Here is a 5181-nt window from a genome sequence, read left to right as displayed (position 1 = left end):
AATAAGATCTCTTTTATATCACTACCTAAAGATGCATGGCCAAGAGTCAAAACACAAGAAGGGGAAAGAACCATAGGTGATAATTCAAAGTACAGATGAACCAGGCACTCACTCTTCCTGAGGCTTAGATATGGGATGCATGATAAGTAGCCATTAGCACCCTCCTTCTATAGACAATGCAAGATGTTTCTGTTGGTCATTAGACTAACATGGCAATTAGGTAGTGAACAGACTCCAACCCAGGTCCATCTGGTTCTAAATGTAAGCTCTTTTGGTGTTAGAAATAGTGTTCAGCCAAGCCCTTCACTTCAGCTCATTTTTATACACAGCATGCATACAAACACACACAGCATGCTTGATAAGCAGTTTAGATACTCAGCAAATAAAACTGAAATTAAAACAACTCTAATTTCATTACATATTCTTCCTATTTCCATTTCCTAACAATTTTCATGAGTTCATATATATATATATATATATATATATATATATTCACCAGCAGCAACAACATACAACCACTTTGAGCCTTTATTATTTTCCTTTATAAATTCTGGAGATTTTTGTTTGTTTTGTTTTTTTTTTCAGTGTGGAGAAATCAAACTTGGTGCCTTTGGAGTCTAAGAAAGCACTCTACTACTGAATTATGGCTCCAGCACACCTTTATAATAGTCTAGGAAGTTCACCACCCTGCGTCGATGTTTTTCCTCTCACTTTCGTGTATACATCCTGGTAGTACTTGATACCCACACAGGTCTCCTTATCAGACAACTCATTCACAGCATGAAAATATGCTCTTAAATAAAAAAAAATTTCCAGTACCTCAACATTGCATTTATCATTCAGCTAACAAGGCGCCCTTTGGAGACCTTTTCAGATGGTTCAAATCATTTTGCTATCAACCTCATGAAATGGGGTACTATTAAAGTGAAGCTGTGGTTTGAATGTGAGATGTCCTTTATAGGCTCCTGGGTTAAGACATTTGGTCCCAGCTGGTGGCACCATTTGAGAAAAGTTTTGGAGTCATTGACTGAAGAAAGAGAATCCCGGGGACAGACTGTGAGACTTCTAGCCTCGCCACTTCCTGCTCACTCTGCTTTCTGAAAGCAGGTGCAGTGTGACCGGTCAAACTTCAGCAGGAGCCACTGTGCCTTCTCAGCCTGCGGCCATGTCTTTCCCACTACTGTGGCTGCATCTTTCTGAACTCTGAACCACTGAGGGGCTTAAGTCGGGATATTTTATCACAGCCACAAGGAAAGGAGCCAAGGCATGTGACTTAATGAGCAGACCGCGTTATCGTAAGTTGGGGCTCCACAGAATGTATTCACGTAGGCAACTTCCTTCTCCTTTATGCAAAGTCAAATGATGGAAGCTCCTGGGTTTCCCCAGTGCAATGGTCAGAAAGGACCTCTGCCAATGCTCCATTTGAGAAGCAGTAGGACATACATGGAAAATATGGATCAGACCGAGGGAATGGACAACCAATGACTGCCCAACTCGAGACTGGTTCTGTGGGAGAGAGCCAATCCCTGATGCTATTAATGATACTTTGCTATGCTTGCAGACAGGCACCTAGCAGAACTGCCTCTCTTGAGAGGATTCATCCAGCAGCAGATGGAAACAGACACAGAGACCCACAGCCAAACATCAAGTGGAGCTTGGGGAGTCTTGTGGAAGAGTGGAAGACAGAAATAAGTAAGCTGGAGGGGTCTAGGACACACATGAAGACCTACAGAACCAATTAACTTGGGTTCATCGGGGCTCACAGAGAATGAACCATGACCAAAGAGCATGCAGGGGCTAGACCTAGGCCTCCTACCTATTTGAGGTCGATTTGCAGTTTGGTCTTCTCACAACTGGAGTGGGGATGTCTCTGACCCTGTTGCCAGCCACTGGATCTGCTTCCCCCCCGCCCCCTAACTGGACTGTCTGGTTGGGCCTCAGTGGGAGAGGATGTGCTTAGTCCTGTTGTGACTTAATTTCTCAGGGCAGGGTGTTTCCCAAAGGTGCTTCGTCTTCTGTGAGGAGAAGGGGAGAGAGTAATGAGGACAGGGGTTTATAAGAGTGACACTGGGAGGAGAGGAAAGGGGGGGCTGCAATCGCAATGTAAAGTGAATAAATAAATTAATGAATGAAAACAAATAAACAACCAAAACACAAAAAAATATGAAAGAGAAGCAGTAGGATGAGGCATCTTTAATCCCATCTCAGCAAGTCAAGAAAATACAAGTAATTTCTGGTTACTAGTCTGTGAATTGTCCCCAAGTGTGCCCCAAACCACCTCGCAGTTATAGCACCCTTCTTTCTTTCTCTTCTCTCCACTGACCTTGTGTAAATCTTGAGATTAGGACTGACTTGGTGTCATGAGTGAATACAAAAGAATTTTCTATGCACTGATAATCCATGTGTGTCTTATGGAAAAAGTAGTTATAAAGAAGAGGTCAGTAAAGCAAAAGTTAAGAGGTGTAGGTTCTGGTTCCGCTGAAAGTAACCAATCAGCAGGTAAGCCTGGAGCATGCTCCTCCCCACTCTCAGCCCTTGACCAGTCACGTTTTGGAATAAGAAGTTAACACTTCAACACAGGTTCCAGTCCACACCAACAGCAAAGTATCTAGAGTATCTAGGTATGTGAATGAAGCTTCTGAGCCTGTGTTATTCTATTTCGTGTGTGTGTGTGTGTGTGTGTGTGTGTGTGTATGTGTGTGTGTGTGTGTGTGTTTGAAAGGGTACAGCTATACACACACACACACACACACACACACACACACACACACACACACAAACTCTCTGGCTAATAATTCCAAGAGGTCCCTTTATCTTTGCCTCCTTACCTCTCAGATTTCTCAACTCCTTTATAAGAGATAATGATCCCCATTTGCCTTCCCTAGCAGGCTAAGACGTGAGAAGTGTTGACATTCATGACCTCTTTCTCCATTTTGATTCTAATGTCCCATAATTTCAAACAGTGGACTATTGGTGCTTCGAATACTTCTTTTATTCTACGAGGCATGTACTTCTGACAAGTCACTAATGTTAACACTACTGTACAGCCCTTTTAAAGATTTCCTATCATAACCCACTCTATTAACATGGCAAATCAACGGCACGCTTGTTGAAGACCTATTCATAGACAGCATCTTAAAGCAATGAGGAGACAATTGCTAGAATCTCTTTAAGCCCTTCTATCATGTAATGGGTTCGTTCTACACTTACCGGTCAGAAAGTTGCCCATTATCACAGCAGATTCCATGGTAGTCAATCTAAAGCCTTGCCCAGCAAGGATGCTTCGGCCAGTCTTTACTATTTGTAGCTCATCTCCAAAACAAGTGTAAATATCACATTAAGAAGATGGTGCTTAAGCAGTATTTCCCCTTACTTATTAATTGTCCTGCAAGCACTAGGGGAAAGGACTATTCTTTTTGTTTCTAATTTTTAAAAAATCCAATAGCTTTCATTCTAGAATTGATTTGGTTTGCCTGTATTTTTGACACTTCTGTCAATTCTGAGTCCCAGGGATCTGGGGAGCTGTGGCCAAGAGGAGTCAAAACCATGGACAATACATCTATCTGATTGGCAGGTACATTAAGCAGTTCCCTTTAACATTATGTGGCTTCCTTTGGGTTAACCAATCCAGGAAGCCATTGATTCATGGTCTTCAAAACCTGACAGACTATAGATAAGGTTTATCCAGAGATTTTATATATGTTGTCTCATTCAGATCTTTATATCTATAGAGCCATGATAATAAGAAACAGATGGGTGTTTAATTCTTATAACCGTTTACCCATCAACGTACAATCCTGTGGTTAATACTGTAGGAATTAAGAATGATAACCCTCCCTTAGATATTTCATGGCAGATGCTATGCTGAGAGCTTTACTGTCATCTCTCAAGACATAGGCTATTATTATTCTCATTTACAGATGACAATTCTAAGCTACCCAGCCAATGATTTTAAAAGGACTGCTCATAAAGACATGTTTTGTTGTTGTTGTTGTTGGTGGTGGTGGTGGTGGTGGTGGTGGCAGTAGTGGTGGTTTTTGGTTTGTTTTTGTGTTTTTTTTTTTTTTGGAATAAAAGCATTACATTCGAGGAATCCCCTAATATTATGCTGATAGCAAATTGTAGAAGTCAAATTGAGTCTTTGAATATCAATACATTGTTCATTCAAGTATGTCTAAGTTTTGGTGATTTTCTTCTTGAGGGTACACTGAAATTCTCTTTCTGGGAGAAGGAGCATAGATGTGGGTAGTGAGGCTGTGGGTAGATGTTATAGAATCAGAGATCCCGAGGCTCATATACTCTCCTGTGGGGCTCCACTTAGGAATAAATACATCGCGATTCCTCCCACATCATGAAATGAGATCTTTAAAGTGACATTGAAAACGAATTGCATAGGGTCAAGCTGGATGAGATGGTCTATTTCCAACCAATTTGTAACCTACAAAAGTGGTGGCTGAATAAGGCTCACCTATCAAAAATAAATACAGTCGAGACAGCTTTGAGCACTTCTAAGAGTCCCATTTTCTCATAAAATCTCAATAAATCAGAGCAAGCCCATCGTGTAAAGAGACATAAACAGACAAGGAAGGCCAAAGATGATAGGCAACAACTCTGCGGCTTTGAGAACGTCTAGGAATCCCATCTCCTCATAAAATCCCAATAAATCAAAGCAAGCCTATGGGGTGAAGAAGAAGGGCAAACATTATAGGCAACAACTCTAGAACTCTGGAGGCCGAGATGCAGGGCTGGGTTGAAACTGAGCAGGTGAGAGCACACTGAATGGATGAAAGGCCGGTTTCTCCTCTCTCATTTCTCTTCCCAGAGCACTGGAAGTAGGGAAGGCTGTTCTCTAGACATAAAAATAAATGTCTGGACATAGTTTGGGTGGACACAATTGATTATATACCCAGTGTGGGTAATGGTCACCTATCTTCTGGGGTTTAGCTTGGAGATGTCACATGGCAAGACCTATGCTCTCCTGACAACATGTGAGAAGAGTCCTCCTATGAATTCATGTAAACGGCAGGAGGAAAATATCCAAATCCTATTACAAGAGGATCACTTACATTGTTGACATGGAACTTGCTACAGTGTAAAGCCTGTCAATGATCTTCACAATCATGAACACAGGCAGGATTACCTAACATCTGAGGACAGTCTCTAATAGAAGATAGTGCCAAA

This window comes from Rattus norvegicus, chromosome 8 (genome assembly GCF_036323735.1).
Source record: "Rattus norvegicus strain BN/NHsdMcwi chromosome 8, GRCr8, whole genome shotgun sequence".
In the NCBI taxonomy this organism is placed as follows: domain Eukaryota; kingdom Metazoa; phylum Chordata; class Mammalia; order Rodentia; family Muridae; genus Rattus; species Rattus norvegicus.
This window is presented reverse-complemented; position numbering follows the sequence as displayed.